This window comes from Mytilus californianus, unplaced genomic scaffold, assembly GCF_021869535.1.
Source record: "Mytilus californianus isolate M0D057914Y unplaced genomic scaffold, xbMytCali1.0.p SCAF_6, whole genome shotgun sequence".
In the NCBI taxonomy this organism is placed as follows: domain Eukaryota; kingdom Metazoa; phylum Mollusca; class Bivalvia; order Mytilida; family Mytilidae; genus Mytilus; species Mytilus californianus.
The window spans coordinates 39,522,488-39,538,438 of NW_026262712.1; the positions used below are offsets into that span (position 1 = coordinate 39,522,488).

A 15,951-nucleotide genomic window follows, 5' to 3' on the forward strand; every position below is an offset into this window, starting at 1 on the left:
ATTTTGCGACTACCCAATTGTAACCAAGATACTATATAATAAAAGTATTTAATTGTTTTAATCAACTATGGGTGTCTTGATTGAGTCAATAAACTATTTGTATTTGAATTTGATGCACATGTACCTGAGCATGCTGAGTAATGGTGCTAGTTTCAACATAACCATTGTCATGGGTAGTGCTCTCTGTGCTCATAGCACCCTGGTTGCTACTCTTAGCTTGAATTGTTGCCTCTGTGCTACCTGTAGTTACACCGTCTCTTGTTTCTGTTACCACACCGTCTCTTGTTTCTGTTGTCTTCTCTGCATTTATAATTGTGGTCTGATCACCCTGTATAAAATATTTTTCAACTATAATGGTATGTGTAATTTTACCCATACAGATCTTGAATCATACATTTTTATATAATCATAGGTATAGGAAGATGTGGTATGAGTGCCAATGAGACAAATCTCCATCCAAATAACAATTTATAAAAGTATGTCTTGGAAACCAAAATTCAGATGTAATTGTCCTTTGTTTTGTAATCATTACCCTCTTATGCTCTTAATTGATGAAAATCAAAATATCCCAACATTCTTATTTAATTTTGAGTACCAAGGGGGTAACACTCAAGTTTTGTTAGAAAGTTCAACCAAAACAACTGATTTATGTAAATAATACCTACACAAGGTGTCTGCTGCATCATGACTAGCACACTAGATGGTGCAGTCACCAAATGGCAATAACTTATTGACCCCGCCAATATCACAAATCGCTCCAGCGAGCCCCCCTCCTCAATTCTAACGTGAGCCTCCTCTGTTAGTCTATCCATGGTCACTTTCATAATTGTTCTTGATTCACGGAATACATATATTCCTGGACCTCTATAGTTGCAATTTAATTCTACAATTTCAAATGTTGAAGGATTTTCAACACCTTCACAATTGCTAGGGTTAAGTAAGAAATATGCAGCAGATGTATTTAGCATGAGCAACAAACAGAGCACCTTCATATTGTATATTTCCATTTTGTTTTCCCGCCATAAGTCAACAAAAATTGCGTAACTGGAATGTTGTTTACTTTTTTATCAATATTTATTTTTGCATATTAATATCATATTTATTAGTTTTAAACATCAGTGATTTTTCTTTTTGACACCAGTATAAAAAAATTATTTTTTAAGTGTGTTTTGGTTGATCGTGCATTATCGAGTTATTCCGACAAGCAGCGAACATTTGACATGACGTACACGAATAACTTCTGCTTAAAGCGGCATAACTCTTGATAGTCTATTAAACATTTCATTCTTTTGTTTTACTATATATATACACAGGAGGTTTAGGATTGTTTAATAATAAACATCCAGCGGTAAATATTACATATATGATCAGGGTTTTAAATAAATATATTCCTAAAGAAGAGTTTCTTTTATCATAATATTTTTAATGACAGAAATCCATCACCTTGAAAAGGTGATTTTTATTCGTTCATCTGAGTAATTTAAACATTCTATAAAGACACTTTAACGATGCAACAAGTGTCTGTGTTGAAATAGTTTTACGCAATTATCATTATATCATGAATGTGCTTAATATTGCAAACGAATTTGACATGCGATCTAGACAAAGTGAAAATGTTATAAGAAAAGTTTTTACTAGATTAACGGAAAATGAATATGTGCAGATAAGAGTGAAGTTGGAACCTCTTTCATCTCATTCAATTTTAGAAACTTTAAAAGAATCGGTTTTTTAAAAAAACAGAGAAATACCCAAACTCGTGAATGAAGTAGGAAATGAGGCAAATGCACTTTTTCGTGTTTTAAGAAATCAGGCCGTAAAATTGGAAACACGCAAGCTTTACAACATGTGGCTATCGACGATAAGACGTTTTGTTTTACCTAGCATGTGGAAATTAACTTCGCTCTGTATCGAGGCGAATGATATTACCGACTCTGATTATAACAAAAAAGGAAATTATTATAAAGTAATCAATAATGAAATTACGACTATCTACGACGGTCTGTTTCTGTTAAATTTAAACTTAAGAATAGGTTATCAACAATTAATAGCTGCAGACCACAGAAACACACCACGTGCAAGCGAATTAGAGGAATAAAAAAGATTTATTTAATAAAACCAAATAATTATATTCATCTATATTTAGTCTATAAATAATCTCTATAATATTTAGTTTATAAATGAATTTAATTTTTCGACACATTTGTGGGTGGACTTAGAAACTTCCAATAAAAAAAAAGTGTAGCTTTTAAGAGGTGTGTCAGAATATATTAGTTTAAATATAAAACCCGTATCGGATGTAATAATACATTACACGACATAATACAATTTTATTTCTTGACAAACTTTCCTTCAATTTGAAAATGGATCAGGAAACCGTAATTTTCCAACAGCGAGTTAGTCCTAAAGGAGACATACAGTATAGAGCAAAGTTTGGGCGACAGAAGGCATTTGTCTTCTGCCAGAAGGGAGGGTACTTTTATGTGGACTTATATGATAACAGATTCGGAAAGACAGACCGGATTGGTCTTGGTTTAGATGAGATAGATGCTCTCATCAAGCTGAGACCCAACTTAGAATCATTAAAGCAGTGTTTCTATGAGGTAAGCCTTTTGATTTTTATTGTGCTTGTTTTTTTTTTATCCGACAAATACAACCCTTTTATACATCATAACTTTTTTTTAGTTTACACCTTTAAATTTGTTTCTGTTTGCACTTTCATGTTGTTTTTGTTGTTTTTTTTTTTTAGTCTCTTTGGGAAGTATTTTTTTTTCGTTTTCTTGTTAGTGTATATTTATTTTTCTATAAAATTCCTCATATAAACATAAAAAGATGCGGTATGATTATCAATGAGATAACTCTCCATTTAAGACCCAAAGCAGGAACATAAACAATTATGTTTAGTCATACTTTGATTTTTTTTTCATATTCAACAGCAAAAAAATGTTCAAGAAGTAAGAAAGCAAACGCGACCACCAACACCACCAGCTGGCTTCAGCTATCAATTCAAAATTCCAACTATACCATTAGCTAACTCAACATATGCAGTTGGTCGACAACCACTACAAATAATGCAGTCAAATAAAAGACCGATCGAGGATGTTGATAACCATGGTAACCCTGATATAGTAAAGAAACCCATGCTGGTGTATGAAGATGTTTCACCAGTAACTAGACAAGACAACGAAAATGTCTTTCCCGAGGATCTAAATGAGTATCTATTTACTCCATTGTTGCAGGAATAATGAGATTTTCTCGTGTATTTTAGGAACATTGTAGTTTCCGTTCCTACTTGTGTATATCAATAGTGCAGGTGACATTTTTTTTTATACTGAACTGTAATTCTCGGAAATTTTTATGTTTTTTTTTTTTTAATTTCTATCCAATGGGAGGAAACTATCTCAGCAATATAAAGTAAGAAAAACGATAAATACATTTTTTATTACTGTTAAAATCACATATAATCATATCTACATCAATACAATATACAATCTGTTTTATTTTCTTAATTTTCAAGTTAATGTTCTTTGATTTTGTGGTGACCGAACGCATAACTTTCATTGAAATTTTTCCAATAACGCTTATCATCAAAGCTACACAGTCCCTTTTTCACTATTGTGTCTATATAAAGTTCGTGATTTTTGCTACGTATACATCTCATTGAATTGATGGTGCTTGTTTCCTCAAACAAACAGTTCTTATACATTTCATGACGCAAAGTCTTTTTAATTTCACACTTCGAAATTCCCTTCGCTACTTTCTTTTCTTTAGCGGATATGATCTGTTCGTCGTCTGTACTGTTTTCAACAACATCATACGTCAAGCTATACATTTTTGGTCTTAGACCAACGAATTCTTTGACGGGAATGCCTGAAAAATAATTGTAAGAATGATTTTAATCGAACAAAAGATAATTTTCAGTTATCCTAATATATCCTAAAATAATTTCCTAATAAAAATCAATGGTTGGAAAACCAGTTCACTCATGTTAAGATTTGTGATAATTATGTAAATTTAAAAACCATGTATAAATTTAATTGCTATGATATCTACAAAAATTCAAATTAAGTAAGCTTTAACACAAAGTAATGTTAGCTTTTCACTAAATATTGATATTAATGTACGATAAAAACAACTCGACTGACGACTTACCCCCAAGTTCATCTTTCATCTTTCCGGGTACCTTTTTGTTTTTACTGGAATGAAGATGGTGACGTTCATCATAGTTGGATGTGTCAAACAAGTCCTGAATGGAGAATATGTCTTCATAAACGTTCTCCGTCCCTATTTCATAACAAAGGGAATCTGAAATGGAAAACACTTTTGAATATTAAACTTAAAATTAATTATGATGAAAATTCTATTCACTGAAGCCAATTCATAAATTAGGTTGTCTGTAAACAATATTAAAAGAGTCAAAAAAATAAAAATAAAAAATAGAGTACATAAGCATATGTACCTGTATCAGTAAACAGCAAGTTGATGTTGTCCCCATACTTTGGCTTCATCACTTTGTAATGGAATTCATACATTAACAGTTTGGAAAGATCCAAAATTGTTTGTCCAACATAGATGGGTTTGTTTAGAAGCAGGTGCACTTGCTTATTTTGAACTCCAACCAAGTTTTCATTAAAAATTTGACATCGTTGGAATGATGGTTTTGCAACACATTTCTTGAGTTTTTCCTCAGAATGAACAAGGGCCATCGAGATTCTTTGTCTTAAATTTTCTAAACATTTACCAAACACACTGTAAAAATGAATGTATAAATATTATAAACACATAAACATATTGATATATAAATATATATATATATATATATATATATATATATTCGCAGTCCAACATTGGTTTGATTAATATTATTTAAATAAAAATGTGTATTTATAAGAAAAGAAAAGAGTAATAAAAAAAAACACATGTTATTTTAATCCATTTTAGATTATAAAAAGTAAAGAAACACTTTTATCTGACACTGAATCTTCAATATGAGACAAAAAGTTTACCTGTTACACATTAATTTGAAAAAATCTTTTTCAAAATCGTTTTTTGCATGTTTTCTCATGTTGGCAATGAAATCTATGTAGGTTTTCAACCATGCCGTTTGGTGAAATCCTAAGATCCTGCGTATTTTGGTAACCTTCATTCCCAGTTACACATACAACTGTAGGTTTCTGTAATGTACTACATAATTTTTCTTGTCCTTCAGGGTGGGAATTAGTTTTTTTGTTTTAACTCGAGATTGTTTTTTTCCAGTAAGTTTTTCCCAAAGTTGTTTACTATAGGGTGACAGGTCTTGGTCTTCCACAATCTGATGTTCTGGTGCTAAAGGATAACAGTTGTGTAAATCGTGTAGATGTGTAGGATATTCTAAGTCGACTTCTAAAATGTAGCCTTCTTCGGCATCTGGTGCAATTTTTTGCAATTCAAAGTTCTGTATTTCCTATTCAGACAGAAAATGCAAGAGTCCAGTGGGTAATGGTTGAGACATGGCCCATCCGTAGAGGTTATTAGCGTCTAGGTACATGATGTGATTTTTCTCTTTGGATTCATCGAAATCATTCAGATATTCATGATTGCCTCGACTGTATTTTTTGGTGACCATACTGACTCCGCCGCGCGTTCCGATTTCAATCATATTGTACATAAGAGGGTCGGTGATTAAATCTAAACAGACGCCACTCATTTTTAGTGCAGATTGCCATGCTAATCCTGGACTGGTATAAAAATGACTGGCATCCAGTTTATAATTTTCTAAGGTCATGTCTCTAAATCGTTCAAATACATCACATAATAGTAATGTATCTGTAAGAACATACAAGTCATGAAATTCCCCTAAATTTTTTATATGGAGTGAGTCCCACACAGTTTGGGCATGTTTATACTTTTCATCAGAGATATGTTCTTTGGTTAAAGAGTTGTAGAAAGCTTCTTTTGAAGGTAATTCAGTTTCATTGAACTTTTCTTCACAGTCAATGTAGTCGTAACAGTATTCGTTTTTCTGTAGTAGGAGTTTAGCTATTTCAGCATTTGGGAAAGCTTTCTGAAATTGTTTAAAATGTTTCAACCCATCCACAGCTAAATTATCAACCAAGGATTCTAAGGAACTGGTCATGCATTGATATGTATCCAAAAATCGTAATTTTCCCAATGAGAACGAAATGTACTTCTCCATGTTGTTGGGTATGCAAGTCAATTTTTTGTCCTTATATTTCCCCGCTTCACTGAGTAGCAAATGCGCATCAAAATTACGTAAGTTGTGAAAATAGACTGGGATGAAATGCTTAGGCATTTGCAAATTCAGGTTGCAATTCACATGTGCAGCACCACGATAGTTAGAATAATCCGGTGAATCAACGTCTCCATCAACTCCTAGGTGATCGTGATCTCTCACCTTTATAAATTTGTCTGTAAAAGGCTTTTTACAAAGGAAGCAATGGGTTGCATTTTGAAAAGCCTTTTCAGTAGTCTCATTCATGATTAGAGGTTCTATCACACTGAGTTTTTCAGAAATGTATTCCTCTTCTTTCAATATGTCCTCAAAAAAATGTTTTACGGCATCACCCCCTCGATATACCTCAGCAGGTTTTGTATATTTATCATTGGAACTTATGATAATATATGAATAGCCACAAGCTTCGAATTTTGTTTGATGAGTGGTTGAAGGATTGGTTGGGTTAGGTAGACATGTATCTATTTTTTTAGCATAACATTCAAAGTCCGCATAAATGACGAAGGGAACGCGTAACATTTTCCCATGGTCTTTAAATTCCAAAATATCGTCTTTTCCTTTTTTGGGGTAAGTTACCTTTTGAAAGTCAAACTTGTTACAATATAGTTTGTGTTCTACTAACAAATCACACCTAATGTAACCATGTAAGCATCGTCTACAGTAAAACCTTTTAGAGTGAAATCTTGTCATCGATCCCAGGAAACGATCTAAATTCTTGATCAGGCAATAGTGGCTTTGATTCTCATTTGACAGATAAAGCAAGTCCACCTCTTTGCATCCATTCTCTAATTTTGACAGATATAGCGGAAATACTTCCCCCTCTTCAAATCCAAACACATTGACAGAAATGTTATTCTGTTTTTCAAATTTCTCTACTTTTGACAAGGAGACTGGATAATCAATACCATTCATGTTAAGTTCATTTTCGTATTGATGGTAATGTGAAACGCGTTCTGGATGATTAGGTGCTTCGTGTAATGCGGCTAGAATACTATAGAGGAAACAACGCTGGTCATCGTTCCTGATGTTGACTATACCACCAGTTAATCTGATTTTTCTGGGTAGATCCATGTAACTAGAACCTGCAATTGGTGAGTACGGTACAGTGTTTACTTCTAGACTTAAAACTTTGTTTAAAATCCAGTTAGATCCTTTGTTTATGAATTCTTCCATAGCTCGATTTACGGCTTGAAAAGCTTCGTTTAAGTTATGTTCGCTGTTTTCATTTATCAATGAAGTATAAACTTTACTACGAAAATGTGGATGAGCCTTTTCTTGGCCTTCATTATCAACATCACGAACCATTTCAACTCTTGCATTTATATACCATTTAATACTACGTTGTTGTCCGTGTTGTACAACCAATTCTTTTTCTACATCTTTTTTAACATTTGCTGAAAATTGTAACAGATCATACTTTTCATCATCATGAGGAATAATATTCACTTGATTCACCGCATTATTTACTGCACTTTTTCTAAAGCGATATCTGTTTTTACTACTCGTTGAAGATATGGGAGTACTTTGTGTAGCTGATTTTGGAAGGTCACCTCCAGATTGGTTTAATGGATGATTTGAAGCAACATGATGGTACAGGGAATCGTAATCTGTAAAAGGTATTCCACAATGATTGCAGGTATGTCCCTTGTTATTGAAAGTAGATGGTTGCATTTGTTGAGACGATTTCTTCGTTTTAGCTTTTCCACAGGATACTTTATGTTTCTTCAAAGGAGATTTGTATTTAAAGGATTCGTTGCAATTTTCACAAGAAAAAGTTGTGAAATGTGACCTTAAGTGTCGCGTTAATGTGTTCTTGCGTCTGTACACTTTATCACAGAGATCACACATGAACTGATGATCTTCCTTGGATTTCTTATTATTCTTGTTGTTGAAATCCTCTAGTTTTCTCTTTCGATAAAAGTTATTTTCAATTTCATCAGCTGCTTTTAATAATTGTTGTTCATCGCAGTCGGAAAATTCAATGTTAGTAGCATATTCACTTCTTAGTTCACGAATTTGATTTTCTATAGGATTATTCCCATTTGATAATACATGGTTAATAAATGATTGTGCCATGGTGTTAAGTTGAAGGTTTCATCTTATACTGATTAATGATTAAGACTTCTAAGTCGTTTTTATATAAAAGTTAACATTCTAAACTGATGACGTCATCATTTTTTTTTTTTTGCTTTCTTTTTTCACAGGCTGATGGTTCTCTGGATTACTAAAATGGGAATGACAACCATTTATTTTTCGAGGTATGTTTTTTATTTTTATTTTCACGATAGAAAAATTGTTTTGGCTTCATGTTTACATATAATTTTCCACCACCACCATTTTGCTGAGATGTACTATTTTTCTTTGATTTTCTTTGATTTTTTATTGATTGAACCTCTTTAGGTTGCGACTTCTTATAATCAATTTTTCTCTCAAGGTTTTCATTTTTTATCAACTCTATAGTTGGTTTTACTTTGTTTTCCTCCTTCATTCCACTTTTTTCATCTACTATTTGATTTATTTCCTCCTTCAACCCAATTTTGGAAGAATACGTCTTATCTTTAATAAAAGATTTTTTCTTTGTATAAGTGTTGATCTTTTGGAGACTAGTTTACGTATGAGGTGTTTATACTTTGATATTATACTTTTATTTGAATCAGAAATGGTACAAACACCTTGAACAACATTATAAATTATTTCAATGATCGTTTGCAATTGTTTTTTTGTTAGTATTTTGATTATAGGAGAAATCTGTTTTTGCTTTATATCCAGTAGAAACTGTACTAAATGTATTTGATCATGTTTTTGGTTCATTCTGAAGGCTGATAAACAATAGGTGTCTGACCAACTCTACGATCAGTAGTCAACTGATAAGTTTTGTCTGTATGTGGATTTAAATCTATGGTAAATGGACGATATCTAATTTTTTTCGCCTTTTGGTATGCATCCATGAAATATTTTAATTGTCCTGGAAATATCTGTTTCCCAAATGTTTGAACTTGTAGTTGATCGCGATAATTTCGAAATAAAATGAAATAATGACAATTCAAAGAAGCAGTTCTCATGGCTTTACCTTTAAAATAAAGGGATTGAAAAATAAAGATCAATGAAATGGAAAAGTGGTGAACTCCAGCTGTTAATAAATGTATCAATTCTGTGCTGTCTGCTGCTTCCAACATAAGATCATCTAGTACTAGAAGTTTGTGACCTTGTAGAGCACCCCATTCAGATAACACTTCCATAGTGGGAAAACCCTTGTGAAATTCAATGTTTGCGATGGAGGACTTCATGTCTTCATAAATAGTTTGCTAAATACTATAGCAATAAAATATCTTAGATGGTGGTATTTGAAACATGCCATTTGCATTTTCTAGGATATTTTTTGTGTATACAGTTTTTCCTGAATTGGATGGGCCAACAATAAAGATAGAAGTTGGACTTTGAAACTTAAGTAGGCTTTCCTTGTTCCACCAATCATCCATTCTCTATAAAAGCTAATTGTAAAATGAATGTTTTTACAATATTTATTCCTATTTTATACTTTCAGGTACAAAAACAAAGAACGACACAAGTAAGTAAAATATTTATTTTTCACACAAACATTTTTGATATTTATTTCTAGTAGATGATATACAACAAGAAAATCGTTCATCAATGAATTTATATACAAATTGATCATTTAAATGAAAGTCTGGATTGAAGAAATCTGTAATCTGGTGCATAGAATATCCTCTAGTTCGACACATCAAGTAAAACAAACAGTATTGTCCACATACAGTTGTATCATTACTCTGGAGTCTTTTCTTATTCACTTCAATTCTTGAATAGTTCATCATAAATTGTTTGAAATACGGAGAAAAATTATCTGGAGAATTTCCGTAAGAGTCAAAACATTCCATAATTCCATTTTCATTAAAATAAAAGGCAATCCAATGTTGACCAGGGTGATAAATTGGGTCTGTATTGGCGATGAATCCAGTTGAAGGTTTCCATATTATATGAGGTATTTCATCAGCTGCATATACACCACTAATATGTTTTTTCATTTCAGGATCACAATCAATCACACATTGTAGTTGAAATGTGTTCATTCTAAGATAATTCCTCTTTCCAGATTTATTTCAAAATAACTAGGATACTCTGCGTAGACAACACAAGCTGTTGCCTTTTTCAATGGTTTCTTAAAAACTGCTTCAATGGAGCATGTTCCTTGTTTTAAAAGATTAAGGTAATGGCCTTCATCACTAAAATTGGGTTCAACGTCGAAACAATATAAGGCATTACCACCTGCTATGTCGTCCCTATTTAATGAGTTACCACTATCTCGCATCCATTTATTTGTCACTTCAAACATGCTTGTGAATGCGGGCAAAGTTGCACGTCCTGGTGCATCATAATTCAATTGCATTATATTTCCAGACACCGGAACCTGATTTAGTTTGAGAGCCAGCTGACTCAAATTGAAGTGTTGAAAGTTGAATGGATTGAGAGTGTAACTTCCAGCAGCTGCTGCAGAATCTACGAATCCAATTACTACTCGGGTAGGTCTTAACCCATTGAATAAGTTGTTATAGTTGAAACTTAAACTACCACCTGGGATGGAAATTAGTCGTACCTCTGTTCTCGTGAATGGATATTTTGCATTAGTTGATTTTAGTTTTTCTGCATGTGCTGTAATAATAGATGGATTAACTTGGAGTTTACACACTTTCAACGCAATATCTTCAATAACCACCTCAAAATTTGGGTTTGCTTCATTTGTTAAAAGGCAAAATTCTGATCTAGAACGATACAGTTTGACATTAATGGCGACTCCATTCACAATATACCTATCCAAATTAAAAAGGTCATGTAGAAGGGGGCCTTCTAAATCACATGTCTGTGACTCTGTCAAATAGAGTGATCGATTGTATAGTGAACTATTGGTTCCATTTTTAACATCATTGTCATCATAATGTCCAGTTTTATCTTTTATCCACAATTGACTAGTAAGCTGAGATTTCTTAGCATCCGATCCATATGAAAGTAGTGTTTGAATCATTGATTTATATGGATAGTGTGTTGTTGTTGAAGTAACTAACTTGTTTTGTATGGTTACGTCTACTTGACTAAACAATGACTGTAGAAAGAGGTTTACAGGTCCCACATATTCGGTAGCTTTTAAAGATGAACCATCGCCATGTTTAATGCGGACTCTTAAGTACAGTTTGCTTCTTTTCAGGTCTATATATTCTAAAGAATTTTGAGCCGCAATAGAAAATTCTATGGGGGCATTTCCTGTTAATTGTGAAGTGGATCTCTGTTCATCATAGTACATACTAGAAACAGCTGTTTGAGTAGGGGGGAGACTAAATAAGTCTAACCCACTGGGTTGTGCTGCCTGAAATCCTTCTGTAGTTAAAGCTGCCATGGTTAAGCAAAAATGTCCTTAAATGAAGACTTCAATAGTTTTTTCTTTTCTTTTTTCAAGGTCTTTTTATTTTTTCCTTTAGTTTGTTTTTTATGACTCTTCTTTTTTAATTTCTTGAGTCTTTTTACAGATGAGTTTTTCTTACTCTTTTTCACTTTTCGCGTCTGCTTCCTTGAACGTTTCCTTGTAGGACTGGTAATATTTTGTAATCTTTTTCTTTTTATCTCCTGTTTAATATTTTCTCTTTTTACTTCATCTTTGGCCTGATTCGTAGATTGTTGAACTGGTGAGACTAATTTTACTGTCACATTTTGATCATGTTCGCCTTTTTGGGGTGGACTTATTGGTGTTATGAACTGACGAGGACTTCCTATCAGTTATCCACCTCCTAATTGTTTCTCTGATTTGTTGGCATACTTGATGTATGGATTATGCCCACTTGTTCCTACATTTTTATAAAACTGAATCCATTTTTGTGTGTCAGGAATGTACATTTTATTAACATTCATTTTTTAGAAAAATGGGAATGACTTAAAATGGAGTGTTACAGTTGAAGGTTGATCTAAAAATGAAGCTAAATCATCTTGATTGTTAGTTATATAAATATCAATGTCATACATATTGTTGCTTTTTACAGAAACGTAGTGAGGAGCTTCGATACTGGTAGACCAATTTCCTCTAGTGGTAGGTGGTAATCTGCGTAGGAGTGGTTTCTTCTCACCTTCAACAATTGATTCGCCACAAATACTCGAATACAGGTAAATTGCATCTGTTCTTGACGTACTGCTTACTATGTCTGCATCAATCAAAGCAACTCTCCAAACTCCCTCAAGTAGAAGTGGTGCATTTAAATTCGTTTTAAACTTGAAAGCTTTGTTATTAGGAAAATATTCTAAAGATTTATCACTACTCATGGTAACGTAAATGCTCATCTTTACTTGATGTTGGTCTTTGGTTCTTTGATGACATCCTCATCAATCCATTGATTATATTTATCTGGCCAACCTTCAAATTTCACTAACCACTGAATCAGTCCATTTCGCTTACGCTTTCTAATTTTCTTTTCAATATACCACATAGAGTTTTCATCTTTATTAACTTTTGTCATTTCTTGTTCATAAAACAATCCCGAGACGGCAGAATTATCAAATTCGGAAATTTTATAGACTGGAATAGATTGCATTCGAAATCGTTTTCTTATTTTAAAAATTTCTCTGGTGAAATGTTCATCATAAGACCGATCGAATACTTTATAAATTTTAGAGAGTCTGACTGTATCGTTCACTTTAAAATTAAATTTTTTAGGTTTCGTAGGTTTTTTAGGTTTCAAATACATGAAAGCCCATATGTCAGCCTCATTTTCATTGTTTACATCCTTTGGAGCGATGTTGTTGAGGCTTCTATGAGGTGTTGAATTATAGGTCTTGACAAGATCTTGTAGCACATTGATATATCGATGTGTTCTTTGTTTCGTGAAATAACGATACAACATATTTTTTATGGTTTTAATTACTCTTTCAGCAAAATTAGCTTTCGTTTCGGAATTTTATGTGGTAAAATAGTAAATGTTTTTGCTTTTTAGATAGGCTTTCATTATTTTGTTGTTGAACTCTGATCCTTTGTCAGACCTACATTTTCTAAATGAAATATGCTTAAGTATTTTTTTTTAATGCAGCTACAACTTCTTTCGCTGTTTTATTTTTCAGAGTCTCAATCCAAGTATACTTGGAGAAGATGTCAATTACCACAAGCAGGAAATTCACACCTGAGTTTTGGCTTTTTATATTGGATACATCAATCAAATCCATATCGAACTGATCATGTATTCCTGACACAATGACTCGAGTTCTGGTGAAGCGTCGTCTTAGTTCCTTTCTCAGACTATAACTGTCTTGATTGTGAAGCCATTTTCGAATTTTGTGTTTTCCAATACCCGATATACCTTTGGATTTTAAAACTCTGTAAAGTTTGTCTGGACCTAAATATGCACCAACTTTAGATAAATCATAATATGATTTTCTTAATAAATCATGTACTGTTTTTGTTTTATTCATCTTGAGAGAAATACACAAAATGAGTGGTAGAGTGAAGTCTTTGTGTTTTTATCATAACATTAATACATCATGTGAATCTTTAAGAAAATATTCATCACCATGAACAACAACCCAAAAAATAAGTTTCATAATATAGTTTATTTCAGTTATACATGCATCATAAAACATACCATACAAAATAAATAGAAAACAAATTGTTGTATGCAGTCATTGGTATTTATTGTTCATCCAATAAATGAAGAATTGGTTTAACTAGTAATGGTATCACTCTATGAAATACTAACATAGTTCGCATTTTTCTTCTTGCATTTATCCTTGGATTGGCTAAAACTCGTATTGTTTGTTTAAACTGTTTAAGTTTTTCTCTATGTATATTGTTCACTACAACTCTCCTTTGAAGAATTTTAGAAGCAATGTCAGAGATCGCACCAATCTGGTCCCGAGATATAGATTCAATCAAAACTTTTCTGTCTCTAGGTTCAGCATAATACAATGCTTTGATAAAAGCAGAGTTTTGAAGTATACGTCTGTTCATGGTAAATATTCTGACAAGACTGTTTTAAAACACCAAATGTTTAAAATTATTCAAATCGATTTTCAAGCAAGAGCAGTCTTTCGGTTGTATCCCTCACATCATCAAGTTTAGGTTTATGAATTTTACACCAGTCCTCAAATTGTTCAAGCACAATTGTTTTGTTATGTTCGGGAAGTTCCATTAGTTCAACTTGATTCCGAAGTTGGTTCACTATGTTCCTCTGATCTATTTTGTTAAAAGTAAGATCTAGATAAGTATGTAAATGTTCAATGTTTGTCCACATTAGACATGTATGGTTCACTTGGCTTGGATGGTCAACTTCACATCCATAACAATTTTCTCTGACAACATCATTTAGAAGTTCTAATATAGTTCTAGCATATAGGAAGTTCATAGTGTGTTTTATATATCTCTCGACTTGATTAACATCCATAGCGTCTGTATTCAACAAGAGTAAATGTTAAAATGGTAGATCAAAACTTAATAAGGTTTAATATAGTCTCAGTAGTGACGTCACTATTTGAATTAAAAAAAAATGAAGGTTTATCTCAAAACATTGAAATGGGGTACTTCACAAGATACCATTTTTGCAAATAAACAATTAGGTTCCCATTTTAAGTGTTCATGTTCCACATTATCGCTTTCAGTCCATTGTTTCAAAGTAATATCACAATAGAAACAAGTCACGCGATCTCCGATATTGGTGTAGAAAAATCCATTTTTTATGAATTCGTTTGGTTTTTGGATGAGTTGAGTTGGCCAGTTTTTATACGTCTGTTCTCTGGTTATGAAATGTGACATGTTAGGATGAACTGGTTTAAATTCGAAAGCATTCATAAAGTATGGTTCTACGTTCATCCCTTTGTAAGGCTAGGTATGTAAATTTCAATTTCGGTGTTTGTTCTTTTTGCAAAATCACTAATTATGTTATAGTATTCAGTCCAATCACCACCTCCTAATCCACAACCGATATTATGTGGTATTCCAGCAGATTTAATGTTAAGTGTTGTCAATTCTTCTAAACACTGGCGAAACCAATGTAGTCTGTTCTCTCTAGTATCTTTATATGGAGGTATGTGTCTATAGTCTTGATTTACCGTTCCAAAATCCCATTGACTTAAGAAACACACGATATCTGGATTCAAATCTTGTGGGGATTTAAAGACTCGAATCGTTCCGGGAATTCCTCTGTCTTCTAAAATAGCTAAATTCCTACAGTTTTCAGCTTTACGGGTGGAATAGATATCGGCCCATGGAAATTTTTCAGCTATCTGTCGAGACAAACCATGAGATCTAATGCATAGACAGTTCACCTGATGTATGACTACATTAACGTCTTTTGTTTTTAATAAATCTCCATATACAAAACGCACACCCATCTTCTTCCCTTCTAAAATATTGAATGCTTTATAATCTATTCGCGTATAAAAGAAATCTTTGATATGACGTCAGCTCATTGGGTTATAGATTATTTTATTACCACCCTATACACAACCATATGAGCTAAGTGATCAGTTGTGTAATCCGATACGGGTTAATCATCCATAAAAGGGAAGCTAATTCACCAACAATAAGTTGTGTAACCAATTGGGCTAAGCGGACAGTTGTACAACCCAAAATATCCCATTACACAACCAAATGGGCTAACTGGACAGCTTGCGCAACCAAATGGGCTAAATGGACAGCTGCGCAACCAAATGGGCTAAGTGGACAGCTGCGCCACTGT

General features: G+C 32.9%; 1 long non-coding RNA gene across 1 annotated transcript; it reads left to right on the forward strand.

Annotated features, from left to right (window-relative positions):
* The first annotated feature begins 8,367 nt into the window (after window positions 1-8,367).
* On the forward strand, window positions 8,368-13,678 carry LOC127705122 (uncharacterized). The gene is made up of 5 exons (XR_007983681.1): window positions 8,368-8,487; window positions 9,774-9,797; window positions 10,646-10,767; window positions 12,274-12,394; window positions 13,343-13,678. It is a non-coding gene; the product is annotated as an uncharacterized LOC127705122 (long non-coding RNA).
* Window positions 13,679-15,951: the final 2,273 nt, after the last annotated feature.